This window comes from Drosophila biarmipes, chromosome 3R (assembly GCF_025231255.1).
Source record: "Drosophila biarmipes strain raj3 chromosome 3R, RU_DBia_V1.1, whole genome shotgun sequence".
NCBI classification, from domain to species: Eukaryota; Metazoa; Arthropoda; class Insecta; order Diptera; family Drosophilidae; genus Drosophila; species Drosophila biarmipes.
The window spans coordinates 3,391,192-3,414,278 of NC_066616.1; the positions used below are offsets into that span (position 1 = coordinate 3,391,192).

The window sequence follows — 23,087 nt, forward strand, 5'->3', positions numbered from 1 at the left end:
CGCTGTATATAACATGGGCACAATAGTTCTAAAAAAAAATTGGGCATCGCAGAAAGACTGCGGAATTTCAATAGGATAAAGAGCCCTTAGGGCATTCCCCCCTCCGGCGAAGTAAAACCTAACAGCAGTACCGCCGGAGAAGCAGGGGTACCAGGTACCCACCAGCCACCATTTACCCATCAGCCATCACCAGCTACCCACCAGTCTCCTTCTACCATTTACACACCAGCTACCACCTACCAGCCACCATTTATCCACCAGCCACCAGCTACCTACAAGTTACCAGGTACCCACCAGCTAACCACCAGCTATCCACCAGGTACCCACCAGCTAACCACCAGCTACCAACCAGCTAGCACCTACCACGTACTGCACCATCTGCCATCTACACACCAGCTTCCACCTACCAGCCACCTGCTACCTATCACCTACGAGACAGCAGCTACCAACCAGCAACATACCCTCCCATGACATGTAACCGATGACATTTGCTAAATTTGTCACCAACAACTAGACACTCACCAGCCTGCATAGCCACCAGCCACAAACTATCTACCACCCACCAGCTACATCACCACCACCAACCACCTAACCACCAACCACTACCCACCAACTACCAACTACCAGCCACCAGCTACCACATACAAACCAACCACCAGCTACCATCTACCCCCCACCACCTACCCACCAGCCACCACCTTTCAGCCACAAGCTACCTACCAGCCACCAGCTACCAACTACCACCAACCACCACCTACCAGCCACCTGCTGCCCAGCAGCCGACACCTACCCACCACCCACCAGCCAACACGTACCCAGCCATGACATGTCACCGATTTCAATTTTAAATTTGTCACCAGCCACTACCTACCAGCCACCATTTACCAGCTACCTACCAGCAAATCGTTCATATACACTAGCCACATTCTCCCAAGCAGCTACCCACACATGACATGTAATGATATTTTTTAAGTTGTCACCAGCCTCTACATACCCACTTATATACCATAACTTATAGTTATTCCCTTGCAGAGGGTATAATGATTTCAGTCAGAAGTTTGCAACGCAGTGAAGGAGACGTTTTAGACCCCATAAAGTATACACGAGTATATTCTTGATCACCGTCACAAGACGAGTCGATCTAGCCATGTCCGTCTGTCCGTCCGTTTCTATGCAAACTAGTCTCTAAGTTTTGAAGCTGTCGGGCTGAAACTTTCCCAAAAGTCTTCTTTCTATTGCAGGTAGTATATAAGTCGGAGCCGGATCGGACAACTATATCTTATAGCTCCCATAGGAACTATGGGGGAAAAAATTAAAAAAATTATATGTTTGATGTTTTTTAACATATACCTTTCTAAGCTTGGATATAACATTTTTAAATTAGTTCTGAATTTCGAATTAAATTTGATCAAAATCGGACGACTATATCATATAGCTCCCATAGTAACAATCGGGAAATTAGTGCTAAAATAATATTGAAAGTTATATCTTCGGTGTTTTTTAACATGTATCCATCCTCCTACGCTTGGAAATAACATTTTTTATTTGGTTTTGAATTTCGAATTAAATTTTATCAAAATCGGGCGACTATATCATATAGATGCCATGGGAACGATCGAATAATTGGTGGGAAATAATATGAAACAAATTATAGCTTTGTGGCTTTTCGACATATTATCTTATAATACTGGGAAAATTCATTTTTATCTCGAATTCAATTTAATAAAATTATTGATTTTTTTTACAACTACAAGGGTATACAAACTTCGATTGTCGAAGTTAACTTCCTTTCTGGTTTTAAAATGAATTCCAATCTGTGTGGTTTGTATTAGGCGTAAACGTCCCCTGTAGAAAACACTAGTGTTGTCTTCTTATTAGAACAAAAATGTTATTAGCCATAAAAATATCAGTTTTTCTGACTTTTCAAAAAATTTTAATTTTTAGAACGTAGCCTTAAATTGGCTGACGAAGATTTATTTGCCAAGTGGTATGAAGAAACGTGAAAAGTAGCAAAGGGGAAAGATGCAGAACTAGCAAATTCTCGAAATTTAACTTTTAACATATTTGCTACAACAGTCACACGTCTACGGCTTATAATATGGAAAACTTCATCCCGCAATCAATAAAATTGTGTAGAGAGCAAAAATCGCAGGAAGACGATTACGTAAGCTGATATCTAAATTGATGCCTTGCTAATTTATATAAAACAACGTGTAATGGTCGAGAATCAAATTTATAACGATCTTTAGAAGTTCTGAAGCAATCAGCATGCGTTATGGAACAGACTTCCAATATCGGAACGCAACTCTTCGACCTGCGAACGAGACTTGCCAACTTGCTAAAAAGCTACCCCATGCGACTGAGGGAATACTATTTTCCAACGATCGGAGAACAGAAAAGACTTCCTAGGTTTTTTCTTCGGCGAAAAAAAAATCTGATGGTGACTCTAGGCGTAAAGCAGCGAACATGGCAGAGCCGAAAAGTAAGAAGTCAGGTTAATGTCGACCCATAGACATTTGCAGCATCGGCATCATTTGTTGGTATGTGTAGGAGGCAGATATACCTATGTAGTCTCTATGTCAGTGAAGGTTTATTTTGTTAGACAGCGCTCACACGAATAAATCAATTGTAATTAAATTAAATTATGGACTTTGATGCACTTCGAACAGTACAAACAAGTGGCCCAACGACACCAAGCACGTGCTTGGTGCGCGCAGGGCCCTATTATCGATATGGGCAAAATATGAGAGTTCGCGAGGAAGATACATAAATCAAATCGAGACGGGACACAAATCAAAATAAAGAATGAAGCAAAAGGGTCAAAATATTAGTTTTTAATACCAGGATAGAAGTTGAAATGCAAATTAAATGATAAAGGTTGTCATAGTTACTACATAGAACGCGAAAGAGCTCGTGCAGACAACTATTTGATGTACGAGTATGTACATCGTGAATAGGGGATAATAATAACAGGAATATTGAATGTTAGGCGGATCCTGCAGAATCAATATCACCTCTTATAAGATTTTGTGTAAAAATAGTACCAAGCATTGTTCTACGATTTACAAGTATAGGTAAATTAAGCAATTGTAATCTACTCTGGTAGGAAGGTAGCCTTACGTTTTGAACCCAGTTTGAAATACGCAGGGCAAATAAGAGAAATTTTTTTGTGCAATCTCAATACGGTCGATGTGCACTTGATATTGTAGACTCCAAACCGACGAACAATATTCCAAAATAGGACGGACAAGGGAGGTGAATAATAATTTTGTCGTATAAGGGTCATCAAATTCTTTTAACCAATGTTTTATTAACCCAAGAACACTCATGGCCTTGTAAACAGTGGACATTATGTGGCAGTCAAATTTAAGTTTAGGGTCCAGAAGAAACCCTAAATTGTTAAGAAAGAAACTTAAGAGTACTCCTATAAAAAGACATAACGTTGCATTTAAGGCAGTTCAAATTTAAAAAGTTGTACTCACACCATCCATGAAAAGAAAACAATCAATATCTGGCTGTAAGTTTAATCCCGTCGCTATATCATTATATGATAAACAAAGCTTAACATAATCAGCAAACATTAGTACACGAGACTGTATTATGATTGAGGGAAGATCGTTAATAAACAAAGTAAGCAGCAAAAGGCCCAAATGATTACCCTGAAGGTCTCCAGATGTCACGTAGATCAATTTTGAAACAACATTCATGAATAAAAGCCTCTTAATGTAATATTAAACCTTTGTTTTACAACAAACGCAGTCCTGCGATGGGTGATCAATTGGCAGAATAACGGATTTAGTTTATTCAGTACAATTCTTAAGTAACGTATTGTAATAGATAAAAAAAAATAAGATCCAAGAAATAAACAACTAAATTACGATTGATAATAAAGTTAGTCTTACACAAAAAGTCACCCACAAACGAATGCAATAATTTAACTCCTTACAGCATCGTAGGAAATCCTTTCATGACTGCAAAAGGAATGGGTGAAAGAAACTAAGTCCTAAATATTGCTATTTCCATATTGTGCGTATAATTTTGTAATAGAACTTCCAACAATCAGTCAGCATAGACCAATAGTAAAGGCTATGCTTGTAAAGTAAAATTAAACTGAAACCAGTCCTCCATCCGAATGTATATATAATTCTAGGTTTACAATGTTTAGTAGTCTAGTTTCCTATTAAGGAAAACAGATTGACTTAAAACACTTTTTCAGAAATGAATTCTGCAAAGTACGTTAGTTCTTAATAAAACTTTTTAATGAACATTGAAGTATTTGAGTAATGTTATTTAGATTGTTAAGAATTTGGATATTATTATTAGGGTACAAAGCCAGTCTCTTAACAAGATCAGGGAGTGCTTTTAAAGAATGGAAACATATACCACACCCTAGTAATCCATTTAATCGTTGAACAATAGTTAGAATCAAAGAAAAAAGTTTATGATACAGGGACTCTAAAATATATTTATGTGATGGACGTCCAGAGATTGATTGCAATGAACTCAACCCGTCCCTACTGACTACTAACCATAAGACGGTTCCCGCCGGTCTTTAAATTTTGGATAGAGCCGAAGTTTGAGGTGGGTTAGGTACAATGTATTCTAATAGGATTTGTGATGAAGAATAGAACTTAACACCTACGCCTCATTTCCTCATTTCCATTACAAACGTAATATTTCCCAGTATTTTATGGCACCAATTCAACTCAAGCCTATCCAATTTGTGGGCCTCACCATCTGATTTTCTTTTTAAGCGAAATTTCAAGCTTTTATCCGAAGCTAGCCATTTATTATACGGACAAAGCTTCCGTTACAGCTGGATTTGAGTCTTTGAATTTATTTTGCACGTAGGGTATACAAGTAAAGTAAAGAAGTGGAGAATTTTTTAACCGGCTTTCCAGCGAAAAAATGAAAGACCTGTATTGGGAAAACTTTCGTTAAATATCGATATGAAGTATATTGCAGTTCCAACGACGTTAATACTACTCGTCGAGCATTTTCAAATCCTCATTTCCTCATAATTGATGAACAGCTTATTACAAATTTAGGAACAATTTTAATATGCCTTTCATGCTAGCTTACAATTGATGTTTCTATATTCTATGTCGTGTGTTATCGAACTGCCGAGATGATCATTGATTCATACCAGTGGTTGCCACTACCTGCATGCGTTTATGCATTGTTATTTTACGGCGGTGATATCATAAAAAGGACCGTTTTTCCTATATGAAATTTCGGATAAGAAAGATCTGAATCTAGTAAACAAAATCTGATCGTCTGCATCGCGTAAGAAAATGAGTTAGGACTGAAAAGCTGACCGTGTTTTATCGAGCTACAGCTACTTTTGATCCTATAATTTCTTCAATGAATTTGATTAGACGAATCAGCGACAGAAAAGACAATATCCTGATCCGTTCTTGAGATATTAATTTTGTCGAAAAACAACGTTCTTTCGTAGAGGCGCTGACACGAAAGGTCGCACGCTAGAATTAAATAAATTGCACTTTTGTTATTTCTTAGAGCTAAGAATGCTGGCTGGTTTTACCTACAAGCAACTTACTTTTGCGATGCTGAGTTGGTTTTGGTTGATAGTTGATGCGAGAAAGTGTCTCAGCGGTAGTATTTTTGATTTCAACCAAATGCGAATCCGACCAAAATGGTTCTAGCGCAAGGTGTATACCAACGGTATTTGAGCTGTGCGAGTATCAAATGTTTTTTCTTCTAGCATATATGAAATGGTTCGAGGCTCAGGTATGATACGAGTAATTCTCGATCGTATATACTTTCGTTGCGTTTCTGATAATGGTACATATATAGAACGGACTCTCGACGAATTTATGTAAATCGCCTGGCTTTTGCAGAGAAAAGTGGCGTAGTGGGTACTTGGTGGGCAAGTTCGCTTACATTATTGGAATTCTTGATGGTGGCGGCACGAGGGATTGGAGTTAAGTAATTGCCAAGAACCTTTGCACATAAGGAAAGCCGAAATAGACTGTGGTTTGATGCCGTTTGCATCAATAAGAAGTCCTAAGAATTCGATTTCCTTCCCGAAATCACATTCAGCTAGATTTATGGTGATGTTTCGAAGGTGACGTTGGTGCTGCTTCATATCCTGCAGTTCCACAATTTCGTTAGGCGCTCAATCAGCACGAAGCCGGCTGTGACGTCTACAAATACCCTGCTCCCATGTGCAATGGAACATACCGTGCAGTACCATTCAGCACTGAATGAGCACCGAATTAATACAAAGTGCTCATCATTTGTTTGAAAATTACTGTTTAAGCAGTGCTCGAAAATGAGAACAGATTCTGTGACTTTTGAAGCACCCTTTTGTGCGCTTAATTAAGCAGAAGAAAATGCACAGATTCAGCACAGGTTGTGCGCTTAATTAACCAGACGAAAAAGCATAGTTTGAGCGCTTGATAAAGAAGAGGAAAAAGCACAGATTAAGCACAGGTTAAGCGCTTAGCAGCTACAGATAATAAAATATAATTTTTATTTTCTTTTATTGATTTTAGAGAAGACTTCCGCTTAAGGCAGCTCAAGTTTTTCACACACCTCATTGCGTTTTGAAGCGGTTTCTCCGGAGGCTCGGATGGCTCTACCTGAGAGATTGCACCTAGAATTAGAAAAAAATTTGTTATCAAAATAGAACGAGACACGAATAAATTTGTAAGTTGTAACTTTTAATACAATAGATGTAGTTTTTGGCATTTAAATTAAAAATTCCATAAGTCTTTTAAAAATTAAACTTAAAAACAATGAAGAACGCTATAGTCGAGTGCCTCGACTATCAGATACCCGTTACTCAGCTTGAGGGAGAAAAATAAAAATGGAGATATTATATAGCAGCAAATTATGTTCTAAGGCGCCATCTACCGGCTATTTTGGGCGTCAAACAGTTTTAGACGTTTTAGCCGTTTCCGGGCGTTAGAGTAGGCGTGGGAAATATTTGTTTAGGTCAATCGAAAGGTTTTAATGAGAAAAATTAATTTTAACAAAAATAGTTTCTAGCCTGACACCACAGTCTTGGGCGGTTTGTGGTCGTTAGAATGGGCGTGGCAAATTTTATTGGATTTTTGATAGGTGTTGATAAGACAAATCAGTTAAAAATGTTGTTCTATCATAAAAACTGTGGGCGCTACAGATTTTCCCGGATTGTTGTCGTTACAGTGGGCAAGGCCGTACCCAAATTTGGTTGCACTCTTCCGAGAACTTTCTGTCCTTGCCAGCCCAGGAACTCTTATCTCTACTCGCAGAGGCTTTTTAGTCAAAAGAGAGCAAGATTGTTAGGGAAAATGATTGTTCAAATGATAGTTGTATCAATGATTGTTCAAATGATAGTTTTATCAATGATTGTTCAAACGATAGTTGTGTTGATGATCGTTTAAAGGATATTTGCTCAAAAGATTGCTGTATTGCAAACGATCGCTCAGAGAAGGATAGTAGTTTTAAATTTCATTGCTCAAATGTTGGACAGATTAAAAACAGTTGCTCGACTGATAGCTGTGAGAAAGATGATTGTTCAAATGATAGTATAAAGATTAATTATGGTCACAAAGAAACGCAAAGTGATTCGTGTAAAATGATAGAGTTAAGTCAAAATTTAAGTGCCCAATCCAGCGATCATTTCGAGTCGGAAATTATGTCAATTGAATACCCAGATCCAACCGAATGCAACCTGTTAAATATTATTTACGTTAAGGGAAAAACTGATCGAAATTTTTGATAAGTTGTATACGAAACCGAAACGGCCGGAGATCCCCTTAGTAAAATGGAAAATGAAACTTAATTTTGATAAAACTGAACCTTTTAATTACCCTCCAAGACGTTTATCATACGCACAGAAAAGTAAAATGGGTTCTTTCACGTGCATATGCACTAGAATTCAATTAAGTATACCGCTTTTACAACCCCTATGGGTCAGTATGAATGGCTTAGAATGACGTTTGGTTTGCGAAACACACCAGATTTCAAAGACTTGTGAACAAACTCTTTGCCGATTTGGTTAAAGAAGATAAGGTTCTAATTTATATGGATGATATTTTAATAGCAACGAAAGATAGTGAGAGTCATATGGAGATATTAATGGAGGTCTTTAAACGAGTGGTAGATAACAAGCTTGAGCTTAGGTTAGATAAGTGTGACTTCCTTCAAAGAGAAAAAAATTATTTAGGATATGTTATATCGGGAGAGGGTATCAAACCTGATTCGAAAGGTATGCAAGCAGTAAAAGATTTTCCTGTACCGACAAAAAGGCATGAGGTTCAAAGTTTTCTTGGACTGTGCTCTTATTTCAGACGATTTGTCAAAGATTTTTCAACAAAAGCAAAGGCGTTGTATGATCTTGTAAGAAAGGACAGAAAGTTCGAATTTGGTGCGAAAGAGTTAGACTGTTTTGAAATATTAAAAGTAAATCTTTTGGAAGCCCCTATTCTGGCCTTGTACAATCCAAAAGATCCAACAGAGTTACATTGTGATGCTAATGCCCTAGGTTTTGGTTCAATTTTAATGCAGAAGAAAAAAGACAGTAAATTCTATTTTTTTTATTATTTTTTATTCTATTTTTCGAAACGCACAACGGATGTGGAGGCGAAGTACCATAGTTTCGAATTAGAAACGCTCGCTGTAGTTTACTCGTTACAACGCTTTAGAATCTATCTTCAAGGAATACAATTCAAAATAGTTACAGACTGTAGTGACTTACACTGGTGTTAAATAAAAAGGAATTATGCCCAAGAATTGCCAGGTGGGCGCTTTCAAGATTACGACTACACTCTATAACATAGAGCCGGCAAGCGTATGCAGCATGTCGATGCACTTAGCAGGAACACACACATACTGACAATAGATTTTAATTCGTTTGAAGAAAACTTAGTTATATGTCAAAGTAGAGATGAGAAAATCAAAAGTATAGCTGAGAAACTGCAGGAAATAGAATCAAAGGATTAAGAAATGCGAAATGGAATAATTTACAGAAAAAAGGATAAGGATGGTTTTTTATTTTATGTGCCAATGTATCGCTTGAAATGTATCGCTTATTCTGATAAGTCTGGTAAAGACGAAGGTTTCTTTCACAGCATTCCCAAAGTAAGCATTCCATTTGATGTCATACACATAGATCATTATGGCCCGGTAGATAAGAGTAGAGCCAACAAACACGTACTGGTGATTATAGACGCATTTACAAAGTTTGTAAGACTTTAGCCGGCAAAAACTACAAAGTCTAGGGAAGCAATAGTAGCATTAAATGACTATTTCAGGTCGTATAGTAGGCCGCGATGCGTGATCTCAGACCGTGGGACATGCTTTACATCTAAAGAATTTCATGACTTCTTAGAGGAAAACGAAGTAAAACACATTAAGATAGCCACTGGATCGCCGCAAGCCAATGGGCAAGTCGAAAGAGTAAATAGAAGCATAGGACCCATGATCGCTAAATTGACTGATCCAGGCAAAGGATTTTTCTGGGATACAGTTTTAGAAAAAGTTGAACACGCAATTAATAATACGATCCAAAGATCAGTTAGTCAGCACCCAAGCCAAGTTTTATTCGGAGTGTCTCAAAAGGGAAAGGTTATAGATAGCTGAAAAGAAAAATTAGAAAAATAAAGATAGGGAATGTAGAAATTTAGAAGTAATTAGAGAAAAAGCCAGTAAGAGCATTGGGAAGTTACAAGAATATAATAAGTTACGCACAGATCTTAAGAGAAAGAATCCTAAAGAATACCAGACGGATGACTTAGTAATGATCAAAAACTTCGATTCTCATGTAGGCGTATTTAAAAAGCTAATTCCAAAATTCAAAGGCCCTTACAGAGTGACAAGGGTACTTCGTAATGATAGGTATGTCTTAGAGGATGTTGAAGGTTTTCAACAGTCTAGGCTTCCTTATAAGGGAGTTTGGGCTGTAGCAAACATACGACCTTGGATTAATAATGCAGATAGCTAAGAGATCAGGAGCTCTCTGGTCAGGATGGCCGAATTGTAGCAAACAGCATCTGTCATACATACATTAAGTTAGGTCACACTTTTATTATACACAAGATATTAACATCCCTGTTACTCTTAAAAAACACTATGTTTGTCTCACTCCCTCATACTGTATACCCTGAACTCTTGTGAAAGCCTGTACAAATCTGTGCAATAAAGATCACTTTTGCTGCGACCGACTAATAGGAAACATCTAGAAAGTGCCATCTACACAGTAAAGGTTACATTTTTGCAGAATAAATTTTCCAAATCAATATTGTTGTTCAAGCCGCAGAATTTGTTAACTAGTTTGAAGAGCTTATCAACATTTTTCCTTGCGAACCGTAAAGCCGGGTATAATCGAAAACCATATTAACTTTATTTTTAAACATTATTCATTTATCTTCGCTAAGTTTTATCTAGGAAAGAAGATGAAGAAAATATTCCACACGAGTTTGAAAACTACGACTATGGACTATCACTGTCATTAAAATAACATTTAGAGAGACTCATCGGATTGAAGCAAAGTCTATAGAAACTGGGAAGAAACCTGCAAAATTCTCCAAGAAGCTGTAAAAAAGCTAAGCAATTTAGAATTCATGCATTGTAACGCTTTTGACATAATAGTCTGACATGCACACTTTTATTTGATTGTCTGCGTAATTAGGTTTCTTAGTGGTGATTGATTTGTATTATTGCTTTACTGTTTCTCTTTAAAAAAAAGAGTGATGCATGTATTATATATTTTTCTATAGATCGAGCTTGATATTGATTTCCATTACCGTGGAAGTCAATTCTCCTGTTCAATAGGTGGAAGAGTTTTAAGAGTTGCTTAACTTTAACTGCTAATCTTTAACTTAGGAAAAAGATGTTCGCGGAGTGCAGACGCGATTTTGCATTACCGCGAAATTCTTTGCGAAGATTCTAGGGACAAGTGCACCTTCGTGGCAAATCAATTCGTTTTTGTAAACCCGTCAACTCAAGCTGCAGTGACAGTGCTCAGAGATCAAATAGCAACAGTTCCAATTTGTTGATCTGGCATATTAACGTTACTTTGAATTTAAATTCGAATTTAAATTTAATCATGATCTTAATAAAATTAAAAAATACAGATATCCGTTCCCCGAATTAAACACGGGGCCTCTGGGGTGCAAGGTGCACACCTTTCCCACTAGGCTACGATTGCTTTTGTGGAACCTAATCAAAGTGGGTTTGTGTACTGGAAGTCGGTAACGCAGTATAAATCAGTGCACAGCTCCCGATATACCTACAATGTCGGACTCCGAATCCGAATTTGACATCCATTCAAAGGTTGTTAAGATGCAACATACTATGACTAATGCTCTAAATTCCTCATCAACGCCCAGCCTTTATCATCCCATGACATTGAACCCGAGCTAGAAGCCATAGCCGGTGACGATGGAGACTGGTGGACCCCAAGAAACAACAAACGCCGTCCAGAATCCAGATCTCCCAATCTGCCAATAAAATGCAGACAAATTCCACTAGTAAAAAACAACTGAGTCCACTAACCGATTCGCTGAACTTTCGGATATGGACACAACCGAAAAATATTTGCAATCTTACCAAACAGTCAGCCAGTTAGTTAACAACCCCGATCAGGCCAGTACCACCGCAGGCTTAAGCCACGGCAGCTCCACCACCAACAACAACAGAGTCGAACGCAATAGGAGTCAATCCAATAACAACAGTATCGACAACGCTACTAACAAACATTCACCCAATCACGAGCCACCGCCGACAATAACTGCGAGAATCTTAGCGGGCTTATTCAATCTATAGATAAAATCGGTCATCCGTCTAAGTACTCTGTAAAACTTCATTCCAACAATTCCGTTTCGGTCCTTGCTGCAGATTCAGACGCGTATAGAGCAATTAAGAAATATTTGATTGCAAAAAAAGTCCCATTCCACTCCTGGCAGCTTAAAGAGGACAGATCTTACCGCGTGGTTATTCGAGGTGTTCATCACTCCACTCCGAGCGAGCACATTAAAGAAAGCCTTATTTTGCTTGGCCATATTTTTCGTTTCACCAATACACCAAAACAAAGATTGTCAACCTAGTGTTTGCTGAACTAGAGCGATCTCCAACCAATAAGGAAGTCCACGAAGTTAAGACTCTGTGTCGCCAGCGTGTTCAATTGGAATTACCATACAAAAAGGATAAAGTCGTACAATGCCATCGTTGCCAGTATTTCAACCATTCGAAAAACAACGTTTGTCTGGATCATAACTGTGTAAGATGTGGTCAGAAACATGCCGTAGAGGCCTGCGAACGGTCATCCGGACAAATGTGTTAATTGTGTGTGTGATACACAGCAAATTTTAAGTGCAGTGTCGTCTACCAGCAGACAGTAAGACGTCGAAAAAATGTTCCATCCCAGGATAACGTTACTCCTCAAAAAAACACTACAAAAAGGAAAACTGTTCGATCCGATGTCGTGGGAGCTCTATCATACGCAAATGTCACCAATTGTCATTCTCGTCACCAAAATCAGGTCGGCCGATCCCAGTTGCAGCAACCTTGGAACCTGACCTCCCTCCGTTACGAATACAAATCATACCGACGACAGCCCTTCCAGCAAAAACATCAACGTTTCGCGAGCAATTCCAAAAACATCAGCAATGGAAAGGACAAGAACAAATGTATCTACGATCTGTTGAACAACTATCTGACATTGTTGCTCGGTTTGACAAAATGCTTCAGATGATGCTTCAATGATGTCCGTTTCAACTAACCTCTTACCGCAAATAGCGCCAGGATATGCACAAGCAGCTGCTGGTCTCCACTTTGCCTTTAAAGCCCATTAGTCAAATTGGACTCGAAATTGGTGTGTGGATCTCCGGCGGCTTGACAATACAAGTCACGTAATGTTGGTCAGCGAAATTCATTTCTGCTCCATGACATTCTTCCAGCTTAGGGGATATGACGTTCATCTTTTAAAGCATCCTGCTGATCGCCATCGCGGAGGATCCGCAATTATCATCAAATCGTGCCTTAAATACTACCAATTCTTATGTATAGAACACCAAACTGCTCAGTGTGTTGCGATCAAAGTCAAAACTGACCAAGAGGAAATTAACATTGCGTTATCGTATATTGTCGTTATTATCATATTGTCCTCCTCTTTTTCGCCTCTTTTTCTTAGTGAGCTTGGGCAAGTTTTATAATTGCAGGAGACTGGAATACGCATTATCGTCTCTGGGGATCACATAATTCTACAGAACTCTAGCGGATATTATACTCACATCCCATATGCAGGTTCCTGCTACCGGAGGGCCTATAGCCAAGTCATGACATCAGACATAGACTTTGCCTTTTACAAATGAATTCGTTATGACTTACTAAGGATCTCCAGTAGAGAGTATCCGCTTGTAAGCTATCCCGCAAGACGTGCATCCTTCCTCAGAATGCAAATATACCACAGTTTCAGGAAACGATGCCCCCTCCTCGGCAGTCCAACCTATTCGACATGTGGGTCCAAAAAAGGTCTGTCTTCAAATTCGCAAGTTGCAACGCAGTAAGGCTCCGGGTTTCGGCAGGGTCGACAGGAGAATTGCCAGCTTTTGACCGCGTTTGGCACAATGGCTTGCTTTTTAAGTTGAAAACTCTCCTGCATATTGCCCACTATCTTCTCCTGAAATCGTATCTCTTAAAACGAAATTGTATGGTAGATGTGAGAGGCGAAAGATCGCCTATTAGATGCATTCGAGCTGGCGTACCTTAGGGTAGCGTTCTTGGTCCGGTTCTATATACTCTATTTACCTTCCATACCCTGGGAACCGGGTACCCTCTTGGCTACATATGCTGATGACATAGGAATATTGCCAACTCCATGGATTTTTGGATTTGTATGGCGAATGGACGAATCGATCGAGTCTTAGCACTGCAACTTCTCTCTTAGAAGTAAAATTCTCCCCAGAGTGAAGTGAAGTTTTAGGACACAGTCATAGCGCAATCAGCCCAGGCTCAGTATTTGGGCTTGATTTTGGAAAAACGTCTTTCGTAGAGGCAACACATAACTAAGATCACAGCAAAATGTCGTGCTAAGCTGCGGAAGCTAAATTGGGTTCTTAAAGGTTCAAGTGAGCTTAGCCTTAGCAAAAAGATGTTGCTGTACAGGTCGATAGTGGTTCCGTCATTCACGTACTGCATACAAATATGGGGTACCGCTTCAGACTCAAATGTCATGAGGGTTCAAAAAGTGCAAAACAGGGTGCTACGTACGATTGCGGATGCGCCTTTGTACGTAAGAGACGGGGTCCTAGCTCGCGATCTTTACATCCCCACGGTGCGAGAGCAGATCAACATTCACTCCGCCGTTAAAACGACCGTCTACTAGCCCACATCAATCATGGCCAGCATTGCTGGCAAACCCAACCACAACGCGAAGAAGGCTGAAGCCTCGGCACCCTGGCGATCTTTGGGCAAGAGGACGTGTCTTAAAACAATAATATAGAAAACAATAAAGCCATTTTTTATTTTTCTGAGTTCGTAGATTTATTTGTTTACTATGACAAGTCACTGGTGAAAAAAGCATAGATTTGAGTTTTAAATGTTTCATGTCTTAATAGTTGAGCTACCCAAAAGTCTCAGAATAATCTTGGTACGCATTTCAAAAGATCATGTCCCAAATAGACGCCGTTTAAGACATCAGGTCCTCAAGTTAACGGAATTTGAGGTTAAAGGGTTAAAAAGTACATCCTGGAGCCTTCCTTGTCAGTTGCACACAAATATTTTACAAATTACATTCGCAATTGTTATTTTCTGAATACAGTCAAACCATTGAAGAAGTTTAAGTAAACGATGAAGAAGAACAAGCAAATTTATGTAAGTCTGTAAATATGATATTTCAAACATTCGTGTTTCTTTAATTAATAAATATTTTAAATGAAATAAATAGAATTAATCGACTAAAGACACGTAACTTAAAAACGTCTACAAGCGAAACAGAATTTCTTACCCACTTCTTGCCCTTGGATCGGAGAAAGAGAATTGTTATTAACTTAACTTGATATAATAGATTTTTTATTTATGACAAATTATAAGAAAAATGAATTAGAAACAAAATTTAGTGCAAAAACATCACACAATTTACGAATATAACCTGAAAGCTCAATGTAACTCAAAGCAATTTTTCAAAAATTAATAGAAACGATATTATTAAAAGTGGTGTAAGCCTACCAATCACATTCCGCAGTCGGGACTTATATGTTAGTCCCAAATTTGTGAGTAAGGATCAATTTAATGTGTGTATGGTAACTTTGGGTTTTGTAGGCACATATCATTTTTACCAATAAATTTCAATTCGTCTATTTCTCTCTTTTCGGAAATTCTTTGGCATCGAAAAAAAATACAGTAATCAATCACGTAAGTTGATGCGAAAGACTACAAGACCGAGGCGGTGTTTCTTTTCTTAACAATGCATGCAATATTTTATGATAAATAGGGATCTCCGAAACAATGAAATAATTAAATATATATATAAGAAAAATAAATTAAATAAAATTTCACAGACAGATAATTGGTAAGCACTTTCAATACCTTCTAAACACAAAAACTATGCTCATTAATCGAGGTGGAAATGATCTCACTTACATTTTCTATTAAAGTAAAGTTTTTAAAACGAAAACAAGCAACAACCGTATAGTCGACTATCAGATACCCGTTACCCAGCTTAAGGGAGCAAAAGGATAATATTTCAGTAGATGTTATGTGGGCGGCAGACAGATTTAAGCGTTTAAACCGTTTGTGGGCGTTCGAGTGGGCGTGGCGCATTTTTATAAGCAGCACAGCGACATTTTAGGGCGCCACCTACCGGCAATTTCAGAAGGTGTTATATGGGCGGCAGGCAGATTTAAGCGGACATGGCTAGATAGAATACATTTGCGGAGGTGAAGTGGAAAAATGTAAAGTAACAAGAGCAGCTACGATTCTAATTCAAACAAAAATCACCCAACAAGCTAACAAACTACTTAAAATTAAAAAAAAAAATTGGTGAAGTACAGCGCAAGGTCCTTAACGGGACTAAAGGAGTTATTTACTTTAATTATGAGGAATGTCTCAAAAGAGAAATTCTAGCCGAACTGAAGTCCCAACAAGTTTTTGAGGTCTACAAATGGAACAATCGAGTTGATCAAAATCGAGTCCCAACACGACTTATAACGCTTACATTTAACTCTAAATGCCTTCGCTTCAACCACCCCCAACCTGGCTGCAAGCATGATAACCCTACATGTAAAAACTGGTCAGAAACCACTCACAGCAACGACAATAACGAATGTGAGCAGTAACCGAAAAGCATTAACTGCAGGTGCAACCACACGTCCGTGGACAGAAAGTGCCCAATCTTTCTCAAAGAAGAGGAACTCATAACCATTAGATCTTCTCTAGAATCTCACGTATACCACGAAACTGCCCGTTCCACATACTTTACACGTCACAATCATATCCAAAAAACTTCATACTCCCGAACCCTAAAATATCCATCACCAACAGAAAACCCCACCAGACCAACTGAAACACAAATGCAAAATAAAAACGAAATCCATAAGAAACCAACCTCATTAGACCATTTTTTTAAAGAGCTGGAAAAGAAATATGCAGAAATATCTAATATCAAACCCCTTCAGCCTACGAGCAGCAGAAATAAAATCAAAATAAAACTTTAAAATATACTCCATTTATATCTCACCCAACAAATCCTTTTCGCGCAACCTGTACAACGTAATTACCATTAACAACGAAACCGTCATGACAACAGGAGATTTCAACAGCTGGCACCAAAACTGGGGATCCACAGACTCGTCACAGTTTGATGTGGAACTGCCAGAATCTGCGGTGGTAGGACTAAGGGCGGCGTACAGGGGAACCCAAACCGCCACACTAAGATTTATGCCCGATATAGAGAGACGTCTCATGGAGAAGGGAAAACTTAGGTTGGGATGTACCTAGTGCAGAATCCAGTCAAAAATAACGCCCAAAAGGTGCATGGAGGTGTATGGAGCTCAACCATATTGCAGGGAACTGGAGATCCCAGAAGGACTGCTCTAAATTCAAACGTAGACATGACACTCATAAGCGAGCAATATAGAAAGGTAAACTCCGGTGAAAGGGTAGCAAATAGTAGCAAAAAATCGGCAATATGGAGCTGCGGAATCCCAAGGCCTCAGATTAGCAAGAAAAAAGCGGAAATTGCTTCGCCAGGGCCCACGTGAATGGTATAGCTTTCTATAGCTGTTACTTGCCGCAAAGCCTTAGCCTCCCTCAGGCAATATCTGTGCTCGAAGAGATTTCAGAAGACGCCCGGGAAAATCACCCTATTTTTGCCTAAGTACTAGCTAAGATATTTTAGCTAAGTCATTCGCCCCAAAATGCAACCTTGCTATTAGCAAGGATCCGATTCTTACACAAAATACCCGAAAATACCACATTTAAGGATTTTATGCATACGTCCACTCTAGACGCCATTATTTCCGCGTCTTTGACTCAAGCTGCTATCGAGATCAGTTCGTTTGCCCCTGGAAAAAATTGTTCCATCCGTTCGTATCCATCTTCCCGCCTGTCTTAACCTTGCCATTTTTTGATTGGAATTCCCCAGAAAACAGAAAACCATCGACGATTTCTAAGAATTGCGACAGTTCTGCGAATCCTCCTCCTGCGCACAGCAAGGAGCAGGTGCCGCTTTCAGCGGATTCATTTTGCATCTGTCTGGATCAGCGTGACGCCCAGAACACGCGCCTTCACGACTCCACAACCCGCAAGCGTCACGGCAATCCGCTTCAACGGTACGCCGATCGGCCTAAAGGATTTCCACTTCAGCGCCAAGTCTACCCGTAAGCCGTGAGGTGGATTTACTTAGTAATTTTGTCAGCCCGGACTCATATTTTTACATCGGGACACGACTGCAACAGGATCGCCGGTGTATACCCGCGTAAGGTTTTACCTCACCCCTCAAGTCCCTTTGCTTTGGATGAAGAATATTAATTAACCGACTATATAATGTAATCGTAATTTCATAACGTAGTTCAAATATCCATTACCTCCATCTTCGATAGGTACACTTTTTCGTCCGAATCTTAACTGTGGGATAAAATTCTTATAGTTATCGTCTCTCTGTCTACCACTGTTAGTTCTGTGACACTATTTTTCTATCTAAGCTCAATCCCACACCCATCTCCGTGAGCCATCCTGTCGAAACGTAGACAGAGGTGTTAGGGTGGACTACGCTCGTCGAGTGTGTTCGTTACAGACTTTAACACCTGGGCTACGGAGTGGGGCTCCTCCGAACAAATTCAAGGGGAAGGGAGCTACAGGAGAGATTCGCCGCACTTGAACTAGTACTGCTGAACTCTGGAACAAAACCGACTTTCTCTAGAGCCGGCATAGGTTCATTGACCTCACATCTGTGGGCGCTGGATTGGCTTCGGGCTCCAGCTGGGAGGTTAGTGACGCCTATATGGGAAGTGATCATGCAGCAATAATTTGCACGATTAAGTCCACAAATGGCCCACCACGCGTTTTCCATAGACCGTGGTAGGGTACAAAATAAAAAAGCTAGACGTGGAGATCGTTCAGACGTTGATCCAGGACCTCTCTACAAACGGATCAGCTGACGAAAGGGCAAAACGCATCGCAAATTTCATCAATGCAGAGTAAGGGGAAAACCCCATCAAGGAGAAGACCTGCATACTGGTGGAACCTATCCATTGTGGAAGCCAAGAGAAAATTTCATAGAGCAAGACGCGCATACCAACGCTCAAGGGGAAGACTCGAATTCAGGGTACTCTAGATATACTACACGGAAAAAGACGAGCCCTGGAAAAATCCATAAAAGAAATCAAACGCACGTGCTGTAATAATATATGCGAAGAAATAGACTCGAACCCTTGGTGCTTCGCATATAAACTCGTCACAAAACGACTTCGCCGAAATGCCCAGTCAGCCTAAAAAGAATAGTTGAAACACTATTCCCTGAGCAAGTGAGTATGTCGCGTATAGCACAGATCGTGGACACGAGGAGCATAAATCTCACAAGTCCTATAGAAGTCCTTGAGGTTCTGAAGACAATAAAGGACGACAAGGCACCGGGACCTGATAAAATCCTTAATAAAGTACTAAAAATAGCCATAAAAGCAAACATAAAATAGTACGTTGACATGTATAACGCATGCCTAACAAAAGGTGTGTTCCCTAGTCGCTGGAAAACTCAGCAGTTGGTACTCATACCAAAGGAGGACAAGCCAGCGAAGGAGCCTTCTTCGTATAGGCCACTTTGCATGCTGGGTACAGTGGGTAAAATTCTTGAAAGAATAGTATGGTTTTCGAAAGGGGCTATCTACAATTGTTGCCATTGGTAAATTGTGCGAAATCGCAGACAAATCCTTTGAGGGAAAAAGGTGGTTGTTCGCGGATGACGTAGCCATAATAGTTACGGCCAAGAAACTCCGAGATGTGGAAAGAACCTGCAATGAAGCTGGGAAACGAGCAAGCATGTGGCTCTACTTTAAGGCTCTCGCCTTGGCAGCTCATAAGACCGAATCAGTCTTGATATGTAGCAGGCAGAAAGTGGAGACGGCCACTATTAAAATTGGAGAAGCCAATATAAAATCTCGCCCAAGCCTAAGATACTTGGGTATCATGATCGACCAGCAGTGCAATCAGCGGGTATCCGCGCAGGTAGTACAGGGGTCGAATCCCTACGGAAAAGGTGCAGACAACTTACCATTGCAAAGTGGCAGGAGAGGTGGGTAAATAGCAGCAAAAAGACGATGGACGCACAAGCTTTTACTTTTACTTAACGCAATTGCTGACAGGACATGGATGCTTTGAATACGAATCTTAATCTTAATATACGAATCGGATAATGAAGACGCAGAGCTCGTATTTTTTGTCTGTCCGAGATTTGAAAATAAACGTCGAGATCTGAGCACAAGGATGGGGAGGACGCCAGCCGTTTGTAACCTGGTGGAAATTATGCTTGAATCAGTATAAATTGGTCCGCTGTATATAACATGGGCACAATAGTTCTAAAAAAAAATTGGGCATCGCAGAAAGACTGCGGAATTTCAATAGGATAAAGAGCCCTTAGGGCATTAATTAATTAGGGCTAAATTTGTCACCAACAACTAGACACTCACCAGCCTGCATAGCCACCAGCCACAAACTATCTACCACCCACCAGCTACATACCAGCAACCCACCAGCTACCCACCACCAACCTTCACCTAACCACCAACCACTACCCACCAACTACCAGCCACCAGCTACCACATACAAACCAACCACCAGCTACCATCTACCCCCCACCACCTACCCACCAGCCACCACCTTCCAGCCACAAGCTACCTACCAGCCACCAGCTACCAACTACCACCAACTACCACCAACCACCACCTACCAGCCACCTGCTGCCCAGCAGCCGACACCTACCCACCACCCACCAGCCAACACGTACCCAGCCATGACATGTCACCGATTTCAATTTTAAATTTGTCACCAGCCACTACCTACCAGCCACCATTTACCAGCTACCTACCAGCAAATCGTTCATATACACTAGCTACCAGCCAAGTTAATGTCAACGACATGACATGTCTACCCACCAGCTCTACCTACGAGCTGTCTACCCAGCCACATTCTCCCAAGCAGCTACCCACACATGACATGTAACCTATGATATTTTTTAAGTTGTCACCAGCCTCTACATACCCACTTATATACCATAACTTATAGTTATTCCCTTGCAGAGGGTATAATGATTTCAGTCAGAAGTTTGCAACGCAGTGAAGGAGACGTTTTAGACCCCATAAAGTATACACGAGTATATTCTTGATCAGCGTCACAAGACGAGTCGATCTAGCCATGTCCGTCTGTCCGTCCGTCTGTCCGTCCGTTTCTATGCAAACTAGTCTCTAAGTTTTGAAGCTGTCGGGCTGAAACTTTCCCAAAAGTCTTCTTTCTATTGCAGGTAGTATATAAGTCGGAGCCAGCCGGATCGGACAACTATATCTTATAGCTCCCATAGGAACTATGGGGGAAAAAATTAAAAAAATTATATGTTTGATGTTTTTTAACATATACCTTTCTAAGCTTGGATATAACATTTTTAAATTAGTTCTGAATTTCGAATTGAATTTGATCAAAATCGGACGACTATATCATATAGCTCCCATAGTAACAATCGGGAAATTAGTGCTAAAATAATATTGAAAGTTATATCTTCGGTGTTTTTTAACATGTATCCATCCTCCTACGCTTGGAAATAACATTTTTTATTTGGTTTTGAATTTCGAATTAAATTTTATCAAAATCGGGCGACTATATCATATAGATGCCATGGGAACGATCGAATAATTGGTGGGAAATAATATGAAACAAATTATAGCTTTGTGGCTTTTCGACATATTATCTTATAATACTGGGAAAATTCATTTTTATCTCGAATTCAATTTAATAAAATTATTGATTTTTTTTACAACTACAAGGGTATACAAACTTCGATTGCCGAAGTTAACTTCCTTTCTGGTTTTAAAATGAATTCCAATCTGTGTGGTTTGTATTAGGCGTAAACGTCCCCTGTAGAAAACACTAGTGTTGTCTTCTTATTAGAACAAAAATGTTATTAGCCATAAAAATATCAGTTTTTCTGACTTTTCAAAAAATTTTAATTTTTAGAACGTAGCCTTAAATTGGCTGACGAAGATTTATTTGCCAAGTGGTATGAAGAAACGAGAAAAGTAGCAAAGGGGAAAGATGCAGAACTAGCAAATTCTCGAAATGTAACTTTTAACATATTTGCTACAACAGTCACACGTCTACGGCTTATAATATGGAAAACTTCATCCCGCAATCAATAAAATTGTGTAGAGAGCAAAAATCGCAGGAAGACGATTACGTAAGCTGATATCTAAATTGATGCCTTGCTAATTTATATAAAACAACGTGTAATGGTCGAGAATCAAATTTATAACGATCTTTAGAAGTTCTGAAGCAATCAGCATGCGTTATGGAACAGACTTCCAATATCGGAACGCAACTCTTCGACCTGCGAACGAGACTTGCCAACTTGCTAAAAAGCTACCCCATGCGACTGAGGGAAAAGACTTCCTAGGTTTTTTCTTCGGCGAAAAAAAAATCTGATGGTGACTCTAGGCGTAAAGCAGCGAACATGGCAGAGCCGAAAAGTAAGAAGTCAGGTTAATGTCGACCCATAGACATTTGCAGCATCGGCATCATTTGTTGGTATGTGTAGGAGGCAGATATACCTATGTAGTCTCTATGTCAGTGAAGGTTTATTTTGTTAGACAGCGCTCACACGAATAAATCAATTGTAATTAAATTAAATTATGGACTTTGATGCACTTCGAACAGTACAAACAAGTGGCCCAACGACACCAAGCACGTGCTTGGTGCGCGCAGGGCCCTATTATCGATATGGGCAAAATATGAGAGTTCGCGAGGAAGATACATAAATCAAATCGAGACGGGACACAAATCAAAATAAAGAATGAAGCAAAAGGGTCAAAATATTAGTTTTTAATACCAGGATAGAAGTTGAAATGCAAATTAAATGATAAAGGTTGTTATAGTTACTACATAGAACGCGAAAGAGCTCGTGCAGACAACTATTTGATGTACGAGTATGTACATCGTGAATAGGGGATAATAATAACAGGAATATTGAATGTTAGGCGGATCCTGCAGAATCAATATCACCTCTTATAAGATTTTGTGTAAAAATAGAACCAAGCATTGTTCTACGATTTACAAGTATAGGTAAATTAAGCAATTGTAATCTACTCTGGTAGGAAGGTAGCCTTACGTTTTGAACCCAGTTTGAAATACGCAGGGCAAATAAGAGAAATTTTTTTGTGCAATCTCAATACGGTCGATGTGCACTTGATATTGTAGACTCCAAACCGACGAACAATATTCCAAAATAGGACGGACAAGGGAGGTGAATAATAATTTTGTCGTATAAGGGTCATCAAATTCTTTTAACCAACGTTTTATTAACCCAAGAACACTCATGGCCTTGTAAACAGTGGACATTATGTGGCAGTCAAATTTAAGTTTAGGGTCCAGAAGAAACC

At 39.5% G+C, this 23,087-nt stretch overlaps 1 protein-coding gene across 1 annotated transcript in view; it reads left to right on the forward strand.

Moving 5' to 3' along the window:
* The window catches only part of LOC108032927 (D(3) dopamine receptor), a 148,919-nt gene that overhangs the window by 33,869 nt on the left and 91,963 nt on the right, over positions 1 to 23,087 (forward strand). The window contains exon 3 of the mRNA XM_050889516.1: positions 6,519 to 6,672. The gene's annotated coding sequence lies outside the window, so the exon portion shown is untranslated. The remainder of the gene's footprint in view (positions 1 to 6,518; positions 6,673 to 23,087) is intronic.